Source organism: Camellia sinensis, chromosome 2, assembly GCF_055761805.1.
Source record: "Camellia sinensis isolate YWXY chromosome 2, ASM5576180v1, whole genome shotgun sequence".
Lineage (NCBI taxonomy): Eukaryota > Viridiplantae > Streptophyta > Magnoliopsida > Ericales > Theaceae > Camellia > Camellia sinensis.
This window is the reverse complement of record NC_138962.1, coordinates 43,029,647-43,057,453: the sequence shown is the minus strand read 5'-3', so window position 1 is coordinate 43,057,453 and position 27,807 is coordinate 43,029,647. Positions and strand designations below refer to the sequence as shown.

General features: G+C 39.7%; 1 long non-coding RNA gene across 1 annotated transcript; it reads right to left on the bottom strand.

The window, feature by feature from the left end:
- Nucleotides 1-22,485, bottom strand: LOC145820001 (uncharacterized). The gene is made up of 4 exons (XR_014360861.1): nt 22,172-22,485; nt 22,046-22,081; nt 3,805-3,862; nt 1-321 (listed from the first exon to the last, which is right to left on the bottom strand). It is a non-coding gene; the product is annotated as an uncharacterized LOC145820001 (long non-coding RNA).
- Nucleotides 22,486-27,807: the final 5,322 nt, after the last annotated feature.

Genomic DNA, 27,807 nt, shown 5'->3' with positions numbered 1-27,807 from the left:
TTACACAAAAGCAAAATAAGCTCCTTAACCAAAAAAAAAAAAAAGTTATTTTACACACCACAATCACACCCAGGGAAAAAAAAAAATTGAAACATTTAATTTATCATTTTTAAAAATCACTCCTAATGATTCGTTTGATAAATTTTAATTTATCAAATATTTTATCATGTAAGGTCTAATCTTAATATCATTAGAAATCATTTAAAAATAATAAATTAAGAAGATGTAGAATTATTGAAACAGTCAAAACAGCCTTAAGATGTGAGTTCGTCGTTCAGAACAACCCCTCCTGCGGCGAAACAGCAACACAAAGATGCAAGGCTGCAAAAGAATTAAAATTTGAATTTTAGAAAGATAAACAAACAAACAAAAACATACATAAATTATCATGACAAATTATACTTTTTCCCTCCTTAATTTGACCAAGATTTTCTTTTAAATCTTTGTAGTTTTAATTTGAATAATTTAATATTTACACTTTCAGTTTAGTTTTAATTTGTTTATTTTATCCAAATTTTCGTTTTTAATATTTTCTATATATTTAACTCAAGAGATTGACAAGTGTCTTAAAATCATTAATTTTAAGTTCCAATTTGAATAGAAGAATCAAATTGAAAGTAGGCTTAAATTGTAGAGACCAAATTATTCAGTTTAAAAATATAAGATTTAAAGCGAAATTTAAATCAAATTATAGAAATTAAATATGTAATTTATCCCAAATATAAAAAAATATGAGAACCACTTCCTTGGGTTCGGGTTCAAACTGGGACCATTTAGGATCCGAACTCAAAGTCTATTCCCGAATATCATATGGTCTTTACATCAACATTTTTTTTCCCACAAATTAAAGGTTTAGATTTGTCCATCTACTTATGAAACTCATTCAAAGAGTTAATTAAACTTGGCGTCTTCCTACTTTTAATTGTGACAATCAACTCTTTACTATAAGTCAACGGAAATTAAAAGTGAAAGGAACAAAGTAAAATTTTAGTAAAAATGCAACGACTAAATTGAGATTTTAGTACAAATATGTAAGTGCTAATGAGAAGAGAATGACTCATATGACAAGTTCCATTAGTCTTGTTACGTCAGACAGACGAAATTGTGATATTACAACTGACTTCAAGCGTAAAAAGTTAATTATGATAATTAAAAGTGAATGAATCAAAGTGAAATTTTAATAAAGTACAGAGAGTATGATTCATCTAAAAAATAATTTATTATCTATCTCCTCATCTGTAACAACCATCACTCTACTCTAGTCATGCTTGCATATATCACATGATCTTGTCTTGATATGTTGCATTTTGCAAACCTTGATTTGTTTTGCTTAAGTGTTTCTTGCATGTTTTGTACCTTGCTTGGTGTGAGTTTAGCCGAGGTCATTTTCAGTCTAGAATTATCTTGGAGCCACTTTGTTTGACCTCCACCTTTTCCCTAACATATTGGCCGAGGTGTTCATCACCAAGGCCGAGATGTGTATTATCTAGGCCGAGATGTTACCTTTGCACCTAAGTGATCTTGTCCTGGAGTGGTATGACCTAGACCGAGGTGTGGCACATCTAGGCCGAGGTGTGGCACAGCTAGGTCAAGTGTTGTCCTTCCTAGCCGAGATCATTGTTCCCCTACTTGCTGATGCCTTGTTATTAGCCGAGATCATTACCTGCCGGAGTGCCTATGACATCTTACTTGTAGAACACACTTTGTCATGGTCTTGTCTTTTCACTCAGTCACCTTTTTCAGTAGAGCCAACAGCCATTGCTACGTGTCCCAGCCGAGTGTTAAGTCAGCCAGCAGACCTAGAAACGTATCATTTGCTATATGTCTTTGTTCTTGAGGAGAGAGAAGCTCTAGAAGAAGGAGAAGGAGTTCTTAGAGGAGGGATAGATTTTTCCAAGCTTGATCTTCACACCTTGAGCCGTTGGATTCGTGTCTTGAGGTCAGAATCTTAATCTACTCTTGTTGTTCTTATTAATCATCTAGCTGCATTGCATGATCGAACCTGATTTGCAAACCATGCATCGATTTAAAGTTTGGTTTTAGAAAGAGAAAGCGATATTCATGTGTTATTGAATAGAAGCCTTGTTTGATCCGAAAGCTTGCATCAAGATTCATGTTTTTGTGTTTGTTTTCATGAAATCTTCGAGTACGGGTACCCAGGTCCATGTTTTTGAATTCATAGCATGAAATCTCAGATTTTGTAATGATAAGTTATGATCTTTGCATCCTTGTTCTTCATGTTCATGTTCTTCAAGAAAGGGAAACTCGGATTTTCCCGACTTCATTTCCTTGAATGTGGCCCTCGGGACCACACCTCGGCAAGGAGGTGTGGGACCTTGGCCAAGATCTGGTTGGTGCCCATTATGTTTTCCCGAGATGAGGAACAGTGTTTTGTTTTGGTTCGACTTAGTTTTGAAGGAATGCCGAGATCATTTGCATTCATGTAAAGCTTGTTTGAAAGTGCATTCAATAGACTTTGCCATGTATTTGTAGGACTTGGACTCTCGCTTGACCTCGACGTTGAAGAGCTATGTGAGTGGTATTTTTAATAAAGCTATGTTATAGGTTTTGATAAAGGATTTGCTTTGCTTTGTTTTGAAAAGTATTTGTTAAGCATGAATGATTATCCCTATTTTGTGTATCAAGTGTTAGTCTTGTTTTGGATAACAACCTTTGAAAGTCCGTATGTGCTAGGGGACTATAAGCATTTGTAGCACAACCTTTGAAAGTCCGTACGTGCTAGGGGACTATAAGAATTTGTAGCACAACCTTTGAAAGTCCGTACGTGCTAGGGGACTATAAGTATTTGTAGCACAACCCTTGAAAGTCCGTACGTTCTAGGGGACTATAAGAATTTGTAGCACAACCTTTGAAAGTCCGTACGTGCTAGGGGACTATAAGCATTTGTAGCACAACCCTTGAAAGTCTGTACGTGCTAGGGGACTATAAGCATTTGTAGCACAACCTTCATTAATGTCACCCCTTGAAACTTGAAAGCCTTGAAAGACTTTGATTGATGAAGCTTGAAAGACTTGTTAGATGAACTTGTTTTGCCTTTGATTTTGTGCAAGATATAATGTGTGTCGCTTGATAAAGATCTCGGATATTATTCATGCAAACCCTTTATTACTTGTACCATTCACTGAGTATCCAAGCTCACCCTCTCTATATATATGTAGGTGATGAGCAGGACGACGGTGACGCCTAGATGTTCTTTGCAACTTGTTTTGGACTCGCATTTTGTAGCATCTTGAAGATCATGCTTCTTAGCTTGTAATTCATTGTGTTTTGTATATGATGGCTTGAGAAACCTTTTGGTCAAGATGTATTTTTGTACTTCATTTTATTGTACCCAAGTTGTAAAGCTATGTAAAGATGTATGCCATTTCATTTGACTTATGCACAGCTCTCTTACGGACTAATTAGATCTAAATTTACTGTTTCCGCACATGTTAGTCCCATATATATATTTTGATTGTGTGTGAATTCTTGTAAGTTGGCCTTTGGTAATCTCGGATTACTGGCCATCACGGCACCATTCTGCTAGGGGCGGAATGGGGTCGTGACAGATTCTTGTAAGTTGGCCTTTAGTAATCTCGGATTACTGGCCATCACGGCACCATTCTGCTAAGGGCGGAATGGGGTCGTGACATCATCATCATCTTCTTCTTCTTCTTCTTCTTCTTCTTCTTCTTCTTCTTCTTCTTCTTCTTTTCTTTTTCTTTTTTTATCTTACATAATGTAAATTGTTAAAATGACTAGTTAAAATAAATTAGTGAAGAATAAAGAATTGTATAAGCATACCATGTTGCAAAGATACCAACTTCCTTTGTTTCTGGGTCAATTTTCTGTGGTGCCTTCCCTGGGGACCCCCATAATTTGATTTATATTAGAAAATATTATGGGGACAAAGTGTTAAAAATAATAAACATGTCAATCAATTCTGTTTTTGCATCAATTGGAAATAATTGAAAAACTCAATGGATCATACAGCAATATCTGAAATTTGATTTTCACTCATAAGGACATTAATAATGAAGAAGAGGGGTTTATATATATATATATATATATATATATTTTATAATGAAACTTAATGAGAGAAAATTGAGTGGAAGAAAATTTATCATTAAACTAAACTAAACCAAACCAAGCCTTAAGTCCCATCAAAGGGGGTCAGCTCTATGAATCCTTCTTCTCCACGCTGTAGACACCCCATTTTTGACCGACCTTAAGACTCAGACGTCACCAATTGAGCGCTTGGTGATGTTGCATATCGTGCTCGTTCAGAAGTCTCAGAGTCGCGGCCGTGAGCCCTGCCTCCGGATTTCCGAACCCTCTTCTGTGCCTTGTCTCGGTTTGCGAACCAGACTCAGTTTTCTCTGTTTCTTTTCCTGAGGGGAGGGAGAGGTCCTGTAGACCATCTCTCAGTGGCCGTGGGCTACATTTGGTGGCCGTAGGCCATTTTGCCCATTTCGGAGTCCGGTTTCCGGTTTTTCGAAATCGTTGGCCGTATGCCTCGGTTCGGGACCGCCTAACCATCTCCGTTTGCTCTAATTTTTGGCATACATCTTATTTTCTCCCTTTCAAGGGACACTGGAGTCTGAGAAACCCACTTCGTGGCCGAACGCCACCTTCGGTGCTTAACAGGCAATTTTCGGGACTCCAAACTGTGTGTTTCGGCCCCCGAGCATTCGTTTTGCATCGGTTTTCGCTCATTTTTGGCAGGTGCCTCTGTTTTATCACCAAGAAGGTCACTGGGGGGTGGGAGGCCAACAATTATCTCGGCAACCAGTTATATTCTATTTTCGCCCTCCGACGCCCGTTTTTCGTGCTTCCGAGTCAATGTTGAACACTTTGGGGCCACTTTCTTCAACCCCAAACCACATATTTGTGATGTACACACATGGGAGGACCCTAAAAGTTTATGGCCGGCCACTAATGTTGCTTGACCCTTTTGAACCCCTCCTTCCGAGCCAATGTTGAACACCCTTGGGCCACTTTCTTGAACTTTGAACCACATATTTGTGATGTACACACATGGGAGGACCCTAAAAGTTTATGGCCGGCCATTAATTCCATTTGAACCTTTTGAACCCCTCCTCAAAATGGCTTGTTCTCTCTCCTGTTTTAGAGTTTCCAAATTCGAACCACAGGGTTGTAAAGAGGAGACCTGCGAGGCCACCTTTTTGTGGTGGCCGGCCACTAATTAAACTTGGCCCTTTTGACCCCTAGCCGGCCGACCACATGGAGCTTTGAAAATGGGCCGGCCATGTTCCTCTCAATATCCACTTTACAGCTGTATAGCTGTTTCCCCCAGAAAATATCCCAATCCGGGGGATATTTTGTGGGGAAAAACTTGCCTAATTTTCCCCCACCTTTTGCCTCCCTTTGATCCCTCTTTTTTGTCCATATAACCAGCAGGTGGCATTGGTGATAGAGGTTGGAAAAAAATTGCTTCAAGCATAAGCATCCATATCTCTCATTTTCCTTGAAAAACTCCTAAGTTCTACCTCATTCCTTCATCACCACCAAGCACCACCACCACCACTCCATTCCAGCAGCAAGGGGAGGAATTCCAGAAGCTTAGAATCATCAAAGTTGGTCCAAGAAGCAACAAAAGCATTGGTCTTCAAGGGTGAGTAGCATTTCCCCCTTTTCGGTCCATTTCTTGCACCATTTATAAGCCATACATGCTTGCTGATCTGAGCTCCGACCAAAACTGAAAAGGTCATTTTTTTGAGCTCATTTTCTTGTTTCATTAAGGGCTCAACCCTGTTTGAGCCCTCCATATTGCACTTGCTTCAATATCCTCCTTGAATGCCATTTTCTTGCATGCTTTGGCAGCCTATTATGCTTCTGTTTTTGGTCTTTTTATAGGCCTAGAAATAGTCTTATTTTGGCCCATTCTTCATGTTTCATTAAGGCTCTTTGGCTGTTTGATGAATATTTTGTATACTTTGTGTTATAGCCTCTTTTGAGCCTCATTTTGCATTGCATTTCTAGCATGTTTGTATACTGTTTTGGAGATTTTATAGTTCTGTAAATATGCTTATTTTTTGTCCCTCATCAATGTTGTAGAAGGAAATTTTTCAGTTTGGGCTTTGCATATACCACTTGCCTCTTTGGCCACCTTTTGGCACGTTTTCTTGCATAAGAGCTTAGCCATATCTATATTTGTTTTTGGGATTTTTACAGTTCTGTAAATGTGCCTATTTTTGGTCCCTATTCAATGTTGGAGAAGGAAATTTTTCAGTTTGGGCTTTGCGTATACCACTTGTTTCATTGCCCTCTCTTGGCCCCCATTTTGCATGCCATTGTTGCCCTATCTTTGCTTGCTGTTTGGCCATGATTTGTACTGTAAAAATGCTTATTTTGAGGCTGCCTTTCTTCTGTCTTTTCATCTCGTGTACCAATTATGCATGCTTTGTATAGCTGTAGTTCATTCTATGCGCCTAATTTGCATTTCGGGAGAGATTCCATGCATCGGGTGTGTTTTCGCCTCATTTCGGGGCTGTTTTCCCCCACATTTCAGTGCTTAAATTCCATTAGCATGTTTGCATATCATTTCCATGCCATTGCATTGCGTATGCCATTGCCTCGGTTTGCGTGCCCGTGTGCACGCATTTCGAGGCACTTCATTTTCATCCATCGGCCTCTTATGTGAGTCTGGCTGAGGCTCTCTCATGTTAGTATAAGTCCATGTTGCATTCTATATGCCATTTCCATGCCATTGCATTGCATATACCATTTCCTCGGTTTGCGTGCCCGTGTGCACGCATTTCGAGGCAATTCATTTTCATCCATCGGCCTCTTATGTGAGTGTGGCTGAGGCTCTCTCATGTTAGTATAAGTCCATGTTGCATTCTATATGCCATTTCCATGCCATTGCATTGCGTATGCCATTGCCTCGGTTTGCGTGCCCGTGTGCACGCATTTCGAGGCACTTCATTTTCATCCATCGACCTCTTATGTGAGTGTGGCTGAGGCTCTCTCATGTTAGTATAAGTCCATATTGCATTCTATATGCCATTTTAGCTCTATTGCATTGCGTATGCATTTCCTCGGTTTGTGTGCCCGCGTGCACGCATTTCGAGGCATCTCATTTTATAACATTGTGTATGTTAGAATTGTATCTTAGTCGCATTTCATGCATGTCATGCATATTGCATCGTGTTCGGGATAGGAGTTAGCCCGGGCACGGGAAACGAGGTACATTTCGTACTCCGAGTGACGGAATGTGTCTCAATTCTCCAGTCACCGACACTCCGGATTACCCATGATGGAGTTAGGTTCTTGTTGTGTTTATACATGCATTCATTCTATATTGAGTTGCACATTTCGACTCCTCTGCCATCATGCATCGATATGCGTGATTGGTGGCACGAGGATCGAGGCATGCATATATCTGTGAAAATACATTGCTATGTCCCTTTCCTGCTCTCTATTGCAGCAAAATGAAGAATCAGCAACTTTTCAGAGTTTGGCACGCTTTCCAAGAATAACTGCTAAACAGAGGCTAATTGGGGCATCCCGGTGGATTTTCGCGCAAGGCAGTCCAGACATGCATCATTCATCAGAAGCAAGACAGTCCCTGGCTTGCATGCCAGTTTTATAGTTTTCTTAGTTAATTTGTTAATTAATTAGGAATTTGTATATTGTTCGGACTGTAATATTTGGACTGTAATATTCTTTTATTCGGGACTGTATATTTATTCGGACCCTCTGCGCGAGGGCACAACTGTAATAAGTGTGCTTGTGTGTGTTGTATGTCTTCCAACCCCACGTCTTTCTCCCTTTTATTTATCCGCTTTTGATGGTTAGATTAGGGCATATTTCAATTAGCATACAGTATGACAGCATGTTTGCATCATTCATCTGTATTGCATGCACCGGGCTCGACGCATCATACTAACTGCATTCTATTTCAATTCCAAATTGAATACATGTTAGCTGTAGCATTCCATATGCCATGTTTAGAATAGCCGAGCCTGCTATAGTTTGCATTTTTGCGTGTGTTGCATTAGGCATTTCTGTATACTTAGGATTCATGCATGATTTCTAATAAGTTTCTGTTTTGACTTAGAGTACTCGGTAAGCTTTATGCTTTAGCATCCTTGCATGCGTGTGAGTGACTGCCATGAATAGCATGCTTACCATGAGGCTATGTGCTTATATGATATAACTGCCTGAATGCCTGTGGGTGAAGGTTGGGTTATTTGGATTGGAACAATTCATTCACTGTGTGTTTTAAGCCCACTAGATAGTGGCAAAATCATGTTTTCTAAGCCCACCTGAGGGTGGCAAATCCACGTCTTAGCCTACTTGCGAGTAGCACCATCAAACCATTTTGAAACAAACAAACATGAAATGTTTTGTTCCAATTCAGGCGATCCGGTCTGTACTTGTATGATGTGCGCATCACATAGTAATCTAGGCTAAAAACCGGAATAAGAACACACAATGTTTTCAAAAATAGATATCATGGTTAGTAGAGGCCGGTCTCTGACCGGGCGAGCGGGGGTGCTCACGAAGTGACCTTCCCCAATCGTACCCAAGTTCCCGAGCCGAGGCAACTTTGGTGATGACGGACACGTGGCCTTCGGCAACGAGTCAGGGTTTCCTAAATTTCCCAAAATAAAATATTTAGGTGGCGACTCTATATCTGGCAAAGCAGTCCATGTTTGGCACTTCTTTCAAAAATTTGTTTTCTCAAAACGATTTGCCGGATTTGGACTCTTTGGTTCAGACTTAGAACCGTGACAAATTTGAGAGTCCAAGCTGTAGTGACCCCAATATGAACGGAACGGGAGCTCGTTCCTCCCGGGGCGTTCGGGGACGTCTACAGTTTCTGGCGACTCTGCTGGGGATTTAGAGAACTTGACTCAAACTCATGATATCTGTTTTTGACTACACTTGTGTGATTCTTTGCATTGCATTTGCATTGGTGCGCCTAGGACACCGTGTTTGCCATCTGCTATTCCTGAACGGTTTGCCGGAGGCTTGTCTTGTCAAGGCATGACCATAAGGCTGACCGGTTGTGGGCTCTGCCAGCATGGGAACACAAACCCCGGTTTTACCGGGGCACCCTCTTTGACCATTCGACCTAGTGCATATTCGGATCCATAGTGACCATTCCAAACTAGGACAGGTTGCTTACCCGTTTATAGGTTGTTTGAAACCGCTGCGTGCGTAGTGAAACCCTAGTTCCTAACAAAATAGGACAGGGAAACCCTACCCCAACATAGGGGTGTTTTGGCTCTCACTTATCTGTTATGTGCTTTAGAGTGCGTCTCTACAATAATGCATATATCAGTGTATGAGTTTGGGCGTCAGGCCTGCGGACACCAGTTTGCGAGTTTGGGCATCAGGCCTGCGGGCATTACTATCAGTATTTGGGAGTCAGCTTTACCTGTGGGTATCAGACTCAGATTTGGGGCAGAATTTTGGGACAGAATTCAGTAGAGGGCACACTCATTCAGCTATGCTCGTATCTGTTCAGATGGAATCAGGCTGAGGTGCTGTCTGTTTTCTCTTTTGCTAGGGTAGTCTTGGAACTATAGCTTCAGAAGGCTCCAATATCCCCCGAGGTTCATCGAACTTGCACTGATAGACTTTGTCAGGTCAGAGATTCAGTTCAAGGGCAATCAGTGTTCCTTTGCCAGAGGCAGGGTAAAAAGGCCAGTCAGGCACAAATCACCAGTTCAGCAGTTACCGGATCAGTGGCCCTTATCCACCCCACCAGTGAACAGACAGGCCGAGGTCTCAGTTTCTACTGCAGGGATAGATACCAGTCAGTTAGATGGATTAGCAGAACACATCAGAGATGGAGGCAATGATGCGCCAGATACAAGAAAGTATGAAACTCATGCAGCAAGATGCTGTCCACCAAGCTGAATTCGCCAAACAGCAGGCTGCGGTCATGGCCCAATAGGCAGAGCTAATCACCAAGCTGCAACAGCAAAGCGGCGCGTCCGCTTCACAACAAGTTCCTCCCCCAGCAGGAGCTCCAGCACCTGGGGAGACACCAAACGTCCAGGATGATACGGACATTCCAAGCGGGCCGGCTCCGCCCCCAATCTTACCCCAGCTGTCTAAAGCACCAATCAACCCATCGGACTCTCCCTTTGAGCTCGAAGTAGACCATACAGCGTTGAAGTTGAGCAAGCTTGAAAAGTTGTTCAAGAAATCCCAGGGGGTAAAGTCCATCCCCGGCATTGAGGACGGGTACACCGACGCAGCTGTAACTCTGCCGGACAGGTTCAAGATGCCTCACATCGACCGTTTTGATGGGTCAGGAGATCCCATGGTCCACTTGAGCTTGTTTTCAGATGTTTTGCGCCCGATGGGCTTGACAAGATTGCAGAAGCTCTCCCTTTTTGGCCGGACCCTATCGGGTATTGCAGTCACCTGGTATGCCAAATTGGAGGATTCAGTAAAACAAAGTTGGGAGGAGATGGCTGAGGCCTTCGTCGCACAATATTCATACAATACCCAAATCGAGATTACGACCCGTGATCTTGAGACGATGAGGCAGGAGCCGAAAGAGAGCTTCTCAGAATTCGTGACCCGGTGGAGGGCCAAGGCTTCAATGATGACCCTTAGGCCCACTGACAAAGATCAAATTCGGATGATTGTGCGCAATCTCCAGCCCAAGCTAATGCAGAAAATGATTGTGATCCCCTTCCCTACCTTTCCAGACTTACATGAGATGGGAGTGCAGATCGAGGATGCTATGAAGCAGGGCCTTTTTGACCAGGAGAAGAAGCAGCCCAGGAGGGCGTTTTCCCGCAGTTCGAATGCGACCACCAGTGGTGATGCAGCTGCAAGATCTTCTGACGTGGGCATGGTGGCTACCGCCGTATCAAAAACAGCTACCCCATTCACCGGTGCGTCCGGAAGTAGCTCACAAGGAACCAAATACCCACCCCGAGTTAAGAGGGTTTTCACCCCGCTTTATATGCCCTTGTCAAAAGCTCTAGAGGCCTTAATCCGGAAAGGGCATCTGAAACCGTTGGAACAACGGCCCCTACCCGATCCTATCCCTGCAAAGCATGACCATACTAAGTACTGCGCCTACCATCAACAAACCGGTCATGACACTGACAGTTGCTTTCGTCTGCACCATGATGTACAAGATCTGTTTGACAACAGGGTTATCCCCGCGCCAGTCCAGCAAAGTCCATCGGCATTTGATCAGTGAACCTGTGGGGGGTAATGTGATCTGACCAGAGATTGAACCAGCTGCGGATGGCGCTCAGATTACTCCAGCTGTGGTGGATAGCATGCACTATTTTGAGCAATGTATAAGTGCTGTTAATTTTGCATTCTGACCTGGGTATTGGGTCAGTCTTGTTGTTTTGTTTTTGAGTCTGTCTTTTGTTTTGAGTCAGTCTCTCTTTGGTTTTGGGTCTATCTTGTTATATCGAGTCAGTCCTGTTGTATGGGAGTCGGGTGATTCCAGGGAGAGTTACCTCAGGCATCACCATTTTGTTTTGTGTCTGTCTTTTTCGTTTTGTTTTGAGTCTGTTTTCGCCAAGGAGCCAGTAACACCAAAAGATTTGAATGAAACAGCAGTAATTTTTGCACTTCTGTGTTCGCTTCTGCCATGTGCCAATTATGCCGGAAAGTTTGAATGAAATAGCAGTGCATTCCACCTGCTCTCTTGTGCCCCAGAATCATTGCATTGACCTAAGTTTTTCAAAACTTTTTTTAAACACTGCGGTGAAAACGAAGAGGAAGGAATTCCTCGGGATTTGCAAACCTTTGATCATTTGACAGAAAGAGAGGCATGCTAAGCCCTTAATGATTGAGATTATGCTTGTTAGTGTGAGTACTGGGAAGGATCCTAGCTTGATCCAGATTGGTTCTACACTGTCTTCAGCGCGAGCGACTGGTCGCTTTCTTAAAAGATTTCAAAAAATGTTTTGCGCAATCCTGCGAAGACCTGTGTGGAATCGCTCTTGAGATTGTGCAACTTAGGATTGCTCTCAGCCTCGAGACTCGACCCCTCTGCTTTCAAAACCTTGAACTTGAATTCAGAACGTTCAACGGTCAACTACAATGTGAGGCCTGTGTGGCCGGATCCAGAGCAGCCCGTGAATTAGCAGCACCAAGTCAGATGAAGAAGCTTACGAAGCTAGAACAGCAGCCATTCTCCTGGATTCAGATAATTTCAGGATCTCAAAACCATTTGGCATGGACTTGTTATACTTTTACCCCTTGAGAGGCTCGCTGGGCCGAAAACCCGGAAGGGCGACCCAGGCAAAAGTTAGAGCAAGAAAAAGAACAAAAAGAACAAAAAAAAAAAAAAAAAAAGAGAAAAATGCAAAGAATGAAAAAAAAAAAAAGAAGAAAAATGAAGAAAATGAAAGAAGAAAAAGAAGCAAAAAAAAAAAGAATGAAAAGATACAAAAATTGAAAAAAGAAGAACAAAGCTCGCAAGGTCGAAAACCTGCAACGGGCGCCTTGGCAAAAGTTAGAGCCTAAAAAGGAGAGGTTAATACCCGAGTGTACCTTAACCCCGAACTACGTAAGGCTTGATTCCCATCTTTGGGATACGTAGGCAACTTCATTCTGAAGTCCAGCCGTAAAACAATTCGTTTGTGTCCATGCGATGGTTCTGGCCATCTTTGTCTTCTCTGTATCTGAGGATTCGGATTGTGTTCGTCATTCCGAGGATTGCCTACAATGCGCTGCGGTGCCATCCAAACAAGGGGCAACTTTCCGTTGCCATTCAATGCGCTGCGGTGCTATCCAGACAAGGGGCAACTTTCCGTTGCCATTCAATGCGCCGCGATGCCGTTCAAACAAGGGGCAACTTTCCGTTGCCATGCAGTTCCCCTCAAGCAAGGGGCAATCTTCCTTCGAATCCGAAGTTGTGCATCTCGAGAGTAGGTTCCGTGCTCGTTGAGCAGTGGTCATTTGCAAAAATAGTTTTTGAAAATTTTTTACTGAGGTTGACTAACCTTTTCGAAAAGTATTCAATTTTCAAAACTGGACCATTTCTTGGACCCAAAAGAGGAAAATTTTTAGTGCTTATGGCCTGACTTGCATGATTTTAAATCAGAAAATTGAACAAGCATGTTAATCTAACTCTCATTTTGGTCAAATTTTTTTTTTTTTTTAGGAGAAAACTAAAACAAAAAATAGTCAAAATGATGAACTAGGGGCACAGTTGAGTCAGGCTTGCTGTCTTTCCCATTGTCAACATACTTGCCAAGAAGGGCACTCTACCTGCCAGAATAGGGCACAACTGAAGTTAACAACAAAGGGCTGAAAGCTCTCTCATCCTCCAAGCAACGAGGTATCAAGCCAAGTGCGAAGCACGAACCGGAATGGGACAAGATATTCCTCTCCCTTATCTGGACAGATTTGATCACGTCCGAACTCCCCAACAGAGCATCGTCAACCGATGTCAGCTGCAGATTTGCTACACACCCAATTGTAGCGCAACCCCTCTGCGGGAGAAACTCACTGTTGTGAGCAGAAGAAAGAGAATCTAGCAGAACGCTAGGGGCGCGAGCCCACAATTTGTTGTTCATCCATCAACCACCCAAGGGAGGGATAAAAAATGAGAGATTGAAGAATAGAGAGATGTGCGATGAGAGAAAAAGTGAGAAGAGGGCTTTTTCAGAAAAACAGAGCTTGAGGGCCAAGTGATGTGAGAACCACAAATGAGAAAGTGTGGGAAACACTACCCGGTGAAACAGGCTCCCTGTGCACGTCTGAGTGTCGTGTCTTTTTGTTTTATCTCGATTCTTGTTTCAAGTCGTTTCGAGTGTTACTCGATGTATCTAGGTTGTGTGCCTTTTATTTCCTTGTTGAGTCATTTTGCTGTGTTCAGTCGTAGGCTCAATACTTGGTCGAAAACTCATCTCCCAATTTCAAAAATAAAATCATTTTGCGCTCCGAGTGCTGTGCCGTTCTCCACATCTGTGCAAAACAAGATTCGTTCTTTCATAAAATCGCAGGATTCAACCCAGGTCATGTGAGAACAGTAGAACCAGGACCTATCTGAAGCTATATATGATTCCGAACTGCAAAGCAAAAGCAAAAGAGGCAAATGTCGGGTATCTGAGTTTGTTTCAACTTCAGTAAGTTCCAGGACTACATTCCGTGTGTACCTCTTCAGGTCTTGCCAATGCTCCGAAGTATGAATGTACCTGTACCTCAAGCTCAAGATCAAGTCTGCTTCAAGCCAGAATAGGCAATCAGAAGTGCTCTTCCTGAGTACCATTCCCTGCCAGAGGCATCTTGGCCGTGTTCGCAATGAGTTCCTAGGAGACCAACTGCGACGGTGGAAACTAGAGTTCGAATGGCTGATGCCTAGAACGTAAAGGTTCGGGATTTCCGAGACTAAAGTCTGGTTTAAATACCCAGAGGCGTGTCCTCGGCTTGAAATCTGTATGGAAGCCCCATAGGTTGAGATAGCATGTATGCACCTCAATTCTGGATACTGAACCAACCTAGTCTGTCACCCCGTTGGAGAATAGGGAAAGTTGTGAATATGATCAGGAAGAAAGGTAGCATCCAAAGTGTTCTACATGAAGAATCCTTGTCAGTATTTCAGAGCCTTTGTACTGTGAGTTGAAGGTAAGTGTTCGAAGAGCACGAGGGGAGATCCCCGTCAAAGTAGAGCGGTTCATCGCTACTCACCCCATGAGGTGCTTTCTAAAAGCGCCGCTACGCTTGTTTATTGCGTTCCTTAAACATCATGCATTGTATTGCATTGTACCTATCAAGTTTCTTTCACAGTCATGCACGATATTGTCTGAACGGTTCATTCAAAGAAGTTCCGTTTAAGATCATTTCTTTAGTGTATCAATCACACCTCATTCACCCTTTAGTGTATCAATCATACTCTGTTCACATAGTGCATCTATCACACTTTGTGTTCATTTTCAGTATATCAATCATACTCTGTTCACATAGTGCATCTATCACACTTTGTGTTCATTTTCAATATATCAATCATACTCTGTTCACATAGTGCATCTATCACACTTTGTGTTCATTTTCAGTATATCAATCATACTCTGCTCACATTGTGCATCTATCACACTTTGTGTTCATTTTCAGTATATCAATCATACTCTGCTCACTAAGTGCATCTATCACACTTCGTGTTCACATTTAGTATATCAATCATACTCAGTTCACATAGTGCATCTATCACACTTTGTGTTCACTTTCAGTATATCAATCATACTCTGTTCACTAAGTGCATCTATCACACTTCGTGTTCACATTTAGTATATCAATCATACTCTGTTCACATAGTGCATCTATCACACTTTGTGTTCACTTTTAGTATATCAATCATACTCTGTTCACTAAGTGCATCTATCACACTTCATGTTCACATTTAGTATATCAATCATACTCTGTTCACTAAGTGCATCTATCACACTTTGTGTTCACTTTCAGTATATCAATCATACTCTGTTCACTAAGTGCATCTATCACACTTCGTGTTCACATTTATATCAATCATACTCTGTTCACATAGTGCATCTATCACACTTTGTGTTCACTTTTAGTATATCAATCATACTCTGTTCACTAAGTGCATCTATCACACTTCGTGTTCACCCTTAGTATATCAATCATACTCTGTTCACTAAGTGCATCTATCACACTTCGTGTTCACCCTTAGTATATCAACCATACTCTGTTCACTAAGTGCATCTATCACACTTTGTGTTCACTTTCAGTATATCAATCATACTTTGCTCACATTGTGCATCTATCACACTTTGTGTTCGCTTTTAGTGTATCAATCACACTTTGCTCACATAGTGCATCTATCACACTTTGTGTTCGCTTTTAGTATATCCATCATACTTGTTCACTAAGTGCATCTATCACACTTTGTGTTCACTTTTAGTGTATCAATCACACTCTGTTCACATAGTGCATCTATCACACTTTGTGTTCACCTTTAGTGTATCAATCACACTTTGATTCACTAAGTGCATCTATCACACTTTGTGTTCACCTTTAGTGTGTATCCATTACACTTTGCTCACTTCACCCTTCGTATATCAATTACACTTTGCTCAAATAGTGTATCTATCACACACTCGCTTTGCTCACTTAGTGCATCTATCACACTTTGTGCTCACCTTTTTGTGTATCAATCAAACACTCCCGCTTTGTGTATCTATCATACTTGTTCACTTTGTGCATCTATCACACTTTGTGTTCACCTTTTTGTGTATCAATCACATGTTCGCTCTGTGTATCTATCACACAGGCATACTGTATTTGCAGTGAGAATTCCATAATTTTCTTACATCCTTTCTGCACGAAGTGTAGTTTGGCTCGAGTTTACTTGCTTACCTAGCATTCGCTTAAAATGTTGCATTTATTTCGCATAATTGCTTCATTACAGCTCTCTTTGCATGATCATGAGTGATAACCGGCTTCGCGTAACGTATAAGTCCAACTTTCAAAACCGGCTTCGCGTAGCGTATAAGTCCAACTTTCAAAACCGGCCTCGCGTAGCGTATAAGTCCAATCTTCAAAATCTTCTTGCATATCATTTGCATTTTGCCCCTGCCTGCCGGCATGCCTGCGGGCACATCTCTGTTTATCTTGTATGTTTGTCTAAGTCTTCGGCCTTGTCAAAAATGGATCGTCTCTGGGCTTTGACATTCACTCCCGTCACTTGTGACTTCCGAGTTCTGTCAAAGAGGGGCAACTGTAGACACCCCATTTTTGACTGACCTTAAGACTCAGACGTCACCAATTGAGCGCTTGGTGATGTTGCATATCGTGCTCGTTCAGAAGTCTCAGAGTCGCGGCCGTGAGCCCTGCCTCCGGATTTCCGAACCCTCTTCTGTGCCTTGTCTCGGTTTGCGAACCAGACTCAGTTTTCTCTGTTTCTTTTCCTGAGGGGAGGGAGAGATCCTGTAGACCATCTCTCAGTGGCCGTGGGCTACATTTGGTGGCCGTAGGCCATTTTGCCCATTTCGGAGTCCGGTTTCCGGTTTTTCGGAATCATTGGCCGTATGCCTCGGTTCGGGACCGCCTAACCATCTCCATTTGCTCTAATTTTTGGCATACATCTTATTTTCTCCCTTTCAAGGGACACTGGAGTCTGAGAAACCCACTTCGTGGCCGAACGCCACCTTCGGTGCTTAACTGGCAATTTTCGGGACCCCGAACTGTGTGTTTCGGCCCCCGAGCATTCGTTTTGCATCGGTTTTCGCTCATTTTTGGCAGGTGCCTCTGTTTTATCACCAGGAAGGTCACTGGGGGGTGGGAGGCCAAAAATTATCTCGGCAACCAGTTATATTCTATTTTCGCCCTCCGACGCCCGTTTTTCGCGCTTCCGAGCCAATGTTGAACACTTTGGGGCCACTTTCTTCAACCCCAAACCACATATTTGTGATGTACACACATGGGAGGACCCTAAAAGTTTATGGCCGGCAACTAATGTTGCTTGACCCTTTTGAACCCCTCCTTCCGAGCCAATGTTGAACACCCTTGGGCCACTTTCTTGAACTTTGAACCACATATTTGTGATGTACACACATGGGAGGACCCTAAAAGTTTATGGCCGGCCATTAATTCCATTTGAACCTTTTGAACCCCTCCTCAAAATGGCTTGTTCTCTCTCCTGTTTTAGAGTTTCCAAATTCGAACCACAGGGTTGTAAAGAGGAGACCTGCGAGGCCACCTTTTTGTGGTGGCCGGCCACTAATTAAACTTGGCCCTTTTGACCCCTAGCCGGCTGGCTAGGGGAGGTGGCCGGCCGACCACATGGAGCTTTGAAAATGGGCCGGCCATGTTCCTCTCAATATCCACTTTACAGCTGTATAGCTGTTTCCCCCAGAAAATATCCCAATCCGGGGGATATTTTGTGGAGGAAAACTTGCCTAATTTTCCCCCACCTTTTGCCTCCCTTTGCTCCCTCTTTTTTGTCCATATAACCAGCAGGTGGCATTGGTGATAGAGGTTGGAAAAAAATTGCTTCAAGCATAAGCATCCATATCTCCATCCATCTCTCACATTTTCCTTGAAAAACTCCTAAGTTCTACCTCATTCCTTCATCACCACCAAGCACCACCACCACCACTCCATTCCAGCAGCAAGGGGAGGAATTCCAGAAGCTTAGAATCATCAAAGTTGGTCCAAGAAGCAACAAAAGCATTGGTCTTCAAGGGTGAGTAGCATTTCCCCCTTTTCGGTCCATTTCTTGCACCATTTATAAGCCATACATGCTTGCTGATCTGAGCTCCGACCAAAACTGAAAAGGTCATTTTTTTGAGCTCATTTTCTTGTTTCATTAAGGGCTCAACCCTGTTTGAGCCCTCCATATTGCACTTGCTTCAATATCCTCCTTGAATGCCATTTTCTTGCATGCTTTGGCAGCCTATTATGCTTCTGTTTTTGGTCTTTTTACAGGCCTAGAAATAGTCTTATTTTGGCCCATTCTTCATGTTTCATTAAGGCTCTTTGGCTGTTTGATGAATATTTTGTATACTTTGTGTTATAGCCTCTTTTGAGCCTCATTTTGCATTGCATTTCTAGCATGTTTGTATACTGTTTTGGAGTTTTTACAGTTCTGTAAATATGCTTATTTTTGGTCCCTCATCAATGTTGTAGAAGGAAATTTTTCAGTTTGGGCTTTTCATATACCACTTGCCTCTTTGGCCACCTTTTGGCACGTTTTCTTGCATAAGAGCTTAGCCATATCTATATTTGTTTTGGGATTTTTACAGTTCTGTAAATGTGCCTATTTTTGGTCCCTCTTCAATGTTGGAGAAGGGAATTTTTCAGTTTGGGCTTTGCGTATACCACTTGTTTCATTGCCCTCTCTTGGCCCCCATTTTGCATGCCATTGTTGCCCTATCTTTGCTTGCTTTTTGGCCATGATTTGTACTGTAAAAATGCTTATTTTGAGGCTTCCTTGCTTCTGTCTTTTCATCTCGTGTACCAATTATGCATGCTTTGTATAGCTGTAGTTCATTCTATGCGCCTAATTTGCATTTCGGGAGAGATTCCATGCATCGGGTGTGTTTTCGCCTCATTTTGGGGCTGTTTTCCCCCACATTTCAGTGCTTAAATTCCATTAGCATGTTTGCATATCATTTCCATGCCATTGCATTGCGTATGCCATTGCCTCGGTTTGCGTGCCCGTGTGCACGCATTTTGAGGCACTTCATTTTCATCCATCGGCCTCTTATGTGAGTGTGGCTGTGGCTCTCTCATGTTAGTATAAGTCCATATTGCATTCTATATGCCATTTTAGCCATATTGCATTGCGTATGCCATTGCCTCGGTTTGCGTGCCCGTGTGCACGCATTTCGAGGCACTTCATTTTCATCCATCGGCCTCTTATGTGAGTGTGGCTGAGGCTCTCTCATGTTAGTATAAGTCCATGTTGCATTCTATATGCCATTTCCATGCCATTGCATTGCATATTCCATTGCCTTGATTTGCGTGCCCGTGTGCACGCATTTCGAGGCACTTCATTTTCATCCATCGGCCTCTTATGTGAGTGTGGCTGAGGCTCTCTCACGTTAGTATAAGTCCATGTTGCATTCTATATGCCATTTCCATGCCATTGCATTGCGTATGCCATTGCCTCGGTTTGCGTGCCCGTGTGCACGCATTTCGAGGCACTTCATTTTCATCCATCGACCTCTTATGTGAGTGTGGCTGAGGCTCTCTCATGTCAGTATAAGTCCATATTTTATTCTATATGCCATTTTAGCCCTATTGCATTGCGTATGCATTTCCTTGGTTTGTGTGCCCGCGTGCACGCATTTCGAGGCATCTCATTTTATAACATTGTGTATGTTAGAATTGTATCTTAGTCGCATTTCATGCATGTCATGCATATTGCATCGTGTTCGGGATAGGAGTTAGCCCGGGCACGGGAAACGAGGTACATTTCGTACTCCGAGTGACGGAATGTGTCTCAATTCTCCAGTCACCGACACTCCGGATTACCCATGATGGAGTTAGGTTCTTGTTGTGTTTATACATGCATTCATTCTATATTGAGTTGCACATTTCGACTCCTCTGCCATCATGCATCGATATGCGTGATTGGTGGCACGAGGATCGAGGCATGCATATATCTGTGAAAATACATTGCTATGTCCCTTTCCTGCTCTCTGTTGCAGCAAAATGAAGAATCAGCAACTTTTCAGAGTTTGGCACGCTTTCTAAGAATAACTGCTAAACAGAGGCTAATTGGGGCATCCCGGTGGATTTCCGCGCAAGGCAGTCCAGACATGCATCATTCATCAGAAGCAAGACAGTCCCTGGCTTGCATGCCAGTTTTATAGTTTTCTTAGTTAATTTGTTAATTAATTAGGAATTTGTATATTGTTCGGACTGTAATATTTGGACTGTAATATTCTTTTATTCGGGACTGTATATTTATTCGGACCCTCTGCGCGAGGGCACAACTGTAATAAGTGTGCTTGTGTGTGTTGTATGTCTTCCAACCCCACGTCTTTCTCCCTTTTATTTATCCGCTTTTGATGGTTAGATTAGGACATATTTCAATTAGCATACAGTATGACAGCATGTTTGCATCATTCATCTGTATTGCATGCACCGGGCTCGGCGCATCATACTAACTGCATTGTATTTCAATTCCAAATTGAATACATGTTAGCTGTAGCATTCCATATGCCATGTTTAGAATAGCCGAGCCTGCTATAGTTTGCATTTTTGCGTGTGTTGCATTAGGCATTTCTGTATACTTAGGATTCATGCATGATTTCTAATAAGTTTCTGTTTTGACTTGGAGTACTCGGTAAGCTTTATGCTTTAGCATCCTTGCATGCGTGTGAGTGACTGCCATGAATAGCATGCTTACCATGAGGCTATGTGCTTATATGATATAACTGCCTGAATGCCTGTGGGTGAAGGTTGGGTTATTTAGATTGGAACAATTCATTCACTGTGTGTTTTAAGCCCACTAGATAGTGGCAAAATCATATTTTCTAAGCCCACCTGAGGGTGGCAAATCCACGTCTTAGCCTACTTGCGAGTAGCACCATCAAACCATTTTGAAACAAACAAACATGAAATGTTTTGTTCCAATTCAGGCGATCCGGTCTGTACTTGTATGCTGTGCGCATCACATAGTAATCTAGGCTAAAAACCGGAATAAGAACACACAATGTTTTCAAAAATAGATAGCATGGTTAGTAGAGGCCGGTCTCTGACCGGGCGAGCGGGGGTGCTCACGAAGTGACCTTCCCCAATCATACCCAAGTTCCCGAGCCGAGACAACTTTGGTGATGACGGACACGTGGCCTTCGGCAACGAGTCAGGGTTTCCTAAATTTCCCAAAATAAAATATTTAGGTGGCGACTCTGTATCTGGCAAAGCAGTCCATGTTTGGCACTTCTTTCAAAAATCTGTTTTCTCAAAACGATTTGCCGGATTTGGACTCTTTGGTTCAGACTTAGAACCGTGACAAATTTGAGAGTCCGAGCTGTAGTGACCCCAATATGAACGGAACGGGAGCTCGTTCCTCCCGGGGCGTTCGGGGACGTCTACACACGCGACCCTATCAAAGGCCATTTCATTAGTCAAATTAAGTAGATTCATATCTCTATTTAAAACGCTAGTCAACGTTACTCTAGGCTTACCCCGTCTCCTAACACTTCCATCTACCGTTACAGCATCGCATCTCTTCACTACTGCCTCTGTTAGTCTCCGTTGAATATGACCAAACCATCTCAAACGATTCTCTCTCAACTTATCCTCTATCGGTGCTACTCCTACCCATTCCCGAATACACTCATTCCTAATCCTGTCTTGTCTAGAATTTGAGTGGTTGTTTGAATGGGAAAAGTGTAAACAAAAATTTTCCTTTTTGCATGGTCATCACGTGAACCTTGTCCATTTTTAAACAATGAGTGATGGAGAGAATATATTGAAACAACATATTTGAGAATTTAATTATTACAATTAGAATATAAGAGGGTGAAAAGCATAATTTACCCTTTGTTAAATTAACATCTATTCTTTGAAAAACAACAACAACAACTTTGCAATCAGCATGGGGTACCTTGGTCAAGACTAGATTTCTCAGGTTCACTCTTCTCTGCAGCACAAAACCCAAAACAAAAAATAAGAATAAAGAAAGAAAAAAGAGAGACAAAGAATAGGGAGAAGAATGAGATGCATGGGGTACCTGTAGCAGGGGTACCCTTAGAAGGGTCAGGGTTATCACTTTTGAATGGGGTACCTGTGGCAGGGTCAGGGTTATCACTCTTGAAGTTACTCATCTTTGCCACACAAATCCAAAACAAAGAAGAAGAAATATAGAGCTGATTGATTATTGAAAGATTGGGGCTTAGTAGACTACTGAGGTAGGATGTGTTTAAGCCTTTTTATATACCTCAAGGAAGCTTGGAATACTTTGGAGGAAAGGGAAGCAAGAGAGCGAGTGCTCTAAGAATAAAGGTGATCTCAAGGCATAATGCACATTTTCTAATAGATTGAGATAGTGACGTATGTTTGGGTCACCATTCTCATATCATCTTATATGATGTCTCCGAATCAATAAAAGTGACTTGATGAAATGATTAGATAATGTGAGAAAGTCACTTCTAATTATTTTCTTTTACTCAATCTCATTGAACACAAATATTATATATCATATATTACATTAATACTTTGAAATTAGAGTTATTAAATGAACCAAGTTATTGGAACTCGATTTGTGTTTGATTATTTAAAAGCTTGTTCGAAATCGGCTCGATATGTAGATTAGTCAAGTTTAAATACAACTTTTAGCTCATTCAATTTTCAAATCAAATTTGAACAACCTGCTACTCAGCTCGATAAATTTAGATACAGTTAAAATATCATACTATTCAAACTCGACTAGTGTTTAGCTCATATAATTAGGAGTCATTTCCAGCCCTATTTAAAACAGAGCACTACTTTCACTTGTCTATGCCAAAATGATAAATTAAAAGAACTAAAATATTAGGTTCTGGAAATTGGTTGGTTCTAGAGACAACTAGATAGAACAAAGTTATGTCACGACATATGTGGACGAAGAAGAGGGGATATATTCCACACACACCACTGCATTGGTTCAAATTGGAATTTTCTTTTGGAAACTAGTAATAATATATAATATAATATAATATTGCTATGTTCTTCAAGAATAGTATCAAACTTTACTAGTAATTAACAGATGAGCAAACCAACCCCACCATCTTGTTCCTCCCTCAAAATTGTGCATAACCCTATACACATTTTTGCTTGGACTGGATTAGATAATATTAACATTTTTATAATTGTTAATCTTAAATTATCAGTTTCTTTGAATTGTGTATCATAATGATCTAAAATTATGATGAGAGATTGACAAAAATCTATCAATTTTCTAATTTAGTCATTTAGTCTAAACTTTTTTTTTTTTTTTTTGAACGGCTCATTTAGTCTAAACTTCTTAATCTCTCATTTTGTAAAATTTTTAAATATTTTATGGTTGATATTCATTTCAAGTGTAGTTCTTGTTATATAAAAATTGCACTTGGACAATATATTATTTTGTCGAGATAAATTTCTTTACAAATTTTCTAAGTTCCTTTATTCCCTTAAGAGGCAATAATCCCTTGTATAGAGATACATACCCAAGTAAACTATCAGTCTGAATCCTAATTTTTTTTTAGTTAAATATTAGATTATTAAACAAATCACTAAGCAATCTCTCTCAAAGAATCCAAAGATTAAAATAAATAAGATAGGTGTGGAACTAGTGGCATTACTTTGACACAAAAGCAACACGTTTTTCCAGCCCGACAAGCCACAATTGCTTTTGTTTATTTATGTAATAAAAATTAGGAGAAATTTTATATCAGTGTAAAATTTTAAAAATAATTAGTAAATTTTGTCAATATTAATAATTAAAATGGTAATTTTTTTCATATATATATAATAATTTTCTCAACTTACATTGAGAGATAATTTCTCCTAAAAATTAAGATAAATTATATTGACACTCCTTTTATTTTCTAAAGTTTCACTGTTTCTCTTCTTGTAAAACTTTTGTAATAATTTAATCATTCTGTTGATCAACACATTTTGACCTAATATAAGATAATGACGTCAGCAAAGATAATGCCAATTTTGCCCACACCCCATCCCTCTTCCCTTCTTCCTATATATAGACACCTATCCTAATTTTACATAATAACCCCAACCTCGAGTTTATGCAAATGAGAACTATTTGAAAAATCGATCATTGAAGTCACCAATATGAGAAAGATATTTGCATCTCTATACATGTAAACATGTTTACATCTATCGTCGTATATTAGTTTCAATTATTGTTTTGGATATAGATAGAAAGAATAAAAGAAATAGAACGTGTTTTTTAAAGAGTGGTGAACAAACAAAGATAAAGTGATGGATGCCAAGTAGAGGTGGGAAGGAGGAGTGAGAGAGATGGCATCTATAAAGCAAAAGTGTTGATGTTTCGAAACCTTTATCTTTTTTGTATGTCAATAATGCCCTTGCATCATTTTTTAAAAATTTACGTATAACCCTATAACTGCTTAGAAGTTAATTCACAAAATAATTACTGTTAAAATTGCTCTTTAAATTTTTAATTTCTATATATTGACAAACTACCAAAATAAATTTTTATTTAATTTATTTATATACATAAATATTTATATAACCCACACATTTGTATGAGTAGAACAAAGGGAAATTCTATGTGTTTGCTGGATGATGAATCGCTGTTGTTGATCAATTTCTGTCCTCAATATGATCTGAAAGGTCAGTTCGTGATGGTGATAATATTTGAATAAGAAAGAAAATTATGTAAGTGAGAAATATGAATGAGGTTTGTTTTATTTCTTTGTATTTGAAAGAATAATATAATATTGGAATTAAGCGAGGGAGTTCACTTTCTTACCATTTCACACCCAACTTATAAACCAATTATGAGAAAAGAATTATCTTTCTCACCATTTTTTATCATTTCTGGCCAATCACCCCATCCGAACGGAGTGTGAATGTTTGTTGTCACGAATTCATTATGTTGACACTGTACTTAATTCATGAATTTAGGTAGAGACTTACAAATGGAAAAAGAAAAATTAGGTGAAATATGAATGAAATATAACTATATTTCACACTTTTTTTTTTTTTTCAAATTACTCTCCAAATCTACGAACCAAACACAACCTTAAGGAATTTTTTTTTTTTTTTTAAAAAAAAAACCCATTTATTGACTTTGGTTAACAATATTACTACATGAGGTTGAATTTGAATTTTGAATTTAAATAAAGTGACAAAAGTAAAAAATTCTCACTTCACAAATCTCTACATAAAATTCAAACGCAATTTTAATTACTATTGAAGTTTCGAATTTGAAACCACTAACTAAGGGGTGATGGACATTGTCATTATGATATGCATGAGCAACTCTATATGATTTCACATTATTAGATTTTCTTATATAGTTTAATGTTCATTCTCACAAAATTATAGTTTAAAATTGTCACTGTATTTATAAATTATCTCTTGCCAATTCAAAAAAAAAAATTGGCCATGGTGGACAATTGCAAGGGATAATGGGACAACCAAGAAGAAGGTTAGAAAAAAATAAAAATTGGATAACTTATTTGTAATTATAACTACTAAATTATTTTGAACATCACAACCACCCCGAAAAAAGAAAACCAGAAAATTCTGGTTTTTTTACAAATAAAAAAGAAAAAGAAAAAAAAGCAGGGTATAGTAGCTAGAAACCTAGAACGCACATAATATGGAGGGGTCACAGCAACAACACAATATGGAGGGATCACAGCAACAAAATATGGAGGGGTCACAGCAACACTGGTCTAAGAGCCAACAGAAACACAATGCTGCAAGGCTGCAATTACAAACAAAAAATTACTTATCAATATTGGAATTTTTAAAAGATAAAACAAACAAACAAACATACACACACATATATATATATTAAAATATACTTGTATATTAATAATATATGGTTATGTTTGTTTAGAGGGCTGGATTAGGGTATAGAGGATAACTAATTCAGTGGATTTCACATATGTTTTTTCAGTAATCATGAGATTGTTGGATGAAATTATATATACCATGCATTATTGAGCTCGAGTAGAATAAAATTTAAAGAATTAGTTTTGACCTTTTTTTTTTGGAGAGAGAATTAGTTTTCACCATTATTAGATGGTAGAGGAGAAGAAATCATTTAGAGTGAACATAATTTAAATAAAGGTACTGAGATATGTATTAGTATCAATAATACAATCATATATCGGCTATTATATATCGATGAATAATGGTATCAAAAATCTAAAACTCTCATACATAATAGGCAATACAATATGTAAACGACCAATATTTAAAACCTTAGAAGTGGGATTTAATAGTCCCTGCTTAGAGAATTAACGGTCTAAGACTGTATCTGGCCAAACAAATTGAGAGATTAACAGGCAAAATATGAACAAGATACCCCACGTCTCCTAGTTCAATTACCTCCTCTATAGCTATGACACTATGTTGAATTTCTCTCTTTGTGATTTTCGGTGTCCCTCCGACAACAGCAACTTTCTAACGAGAAATAAAAACACATTCAAAGTGTAAATTTGGATTTTTGATACTTAGGAAGAGGTGTTTGAGAGTTTCTTTTCCGATTTCTAACATAGATTTTTGAATTTTTAATACTCATAATGGTCTCCCTTCTTTCAATTCTCCTCCCTACTATTGTGGTTGTTCTTCTTAACTTTGGCTTCCGGCGATAACCAATGTACAAGAAGGCAGTGACAAAGTTAGGCAGCGGTGACAAGGACGACGACAACAATGGGAACGGTGGGGTTGAACTATATTCAAATGTATATCTTGTTCTTTCAAATCATATTTATGAGAAGATTGATGATTTCTCATATTGTACCTTTTTTTTTTCTTTTTTTTTTTCTTTTTTTTTTTTTGGAGTTTGTTGTTTGTTGTTATAGTTTCAGTAAGGTTTCTTGTTTGATTTTTTATATTTTTTTATAATTATTCTGTACGATATTAACTTTTATTTTAATATAAAAGATTTTGTGTACGATTATATATGGTGTGCAATGCACACTCAAAATTTTTCCTCCATATATCATGTAATAAAGAGAAGAAAATAGATATACCATCGTTCAAGGAAACCAGGTTGGCTCCGTGGTGGTGGTGGAGCAGTATACTGAGGTGGTGCCATCACTGGGGGGCCTTGATAATAACCTTATTTCACAAAAAATAATAATCAATAAATAAATCAATTATTAGAAATATGAGAAAGCCTATCATGTCCATCCTTCAAAGGTATATATCATATACAACTTATCATAAGTTGGTGTTAAATTAGTGTAATTTTATCATAAATTTTTGTAACATCAATTATAAAATATATAATTTTGTCACAAATTAATATAACAAAATGTTTAAAATTTTATGACTGGCATGACTTTATCATGAATTTTTGTGATATCAATCACAAAATGTATAACCTTGTCATAAATTAGCATAACAAATTGTCTAAATTTTGTAATTGATATTATGACTGACATTTTTTTTTATGTCAATTTGTGGAGTTACGCATTTTGTGATTAAAATGTTGAAATTTTATGGGTGTCTAAAATTTTGGGATTGGCATTATAAAAATTTATGATTTAGTTACGACATTTTTTGTTATCTCAATTTGTAATGAGATCATACATTTTACAATTAATATTATAAAAATTTATAATAAAATTACACAAATTAAAGATACGATACATATAATCTGCACACTACGACTTTCACTAG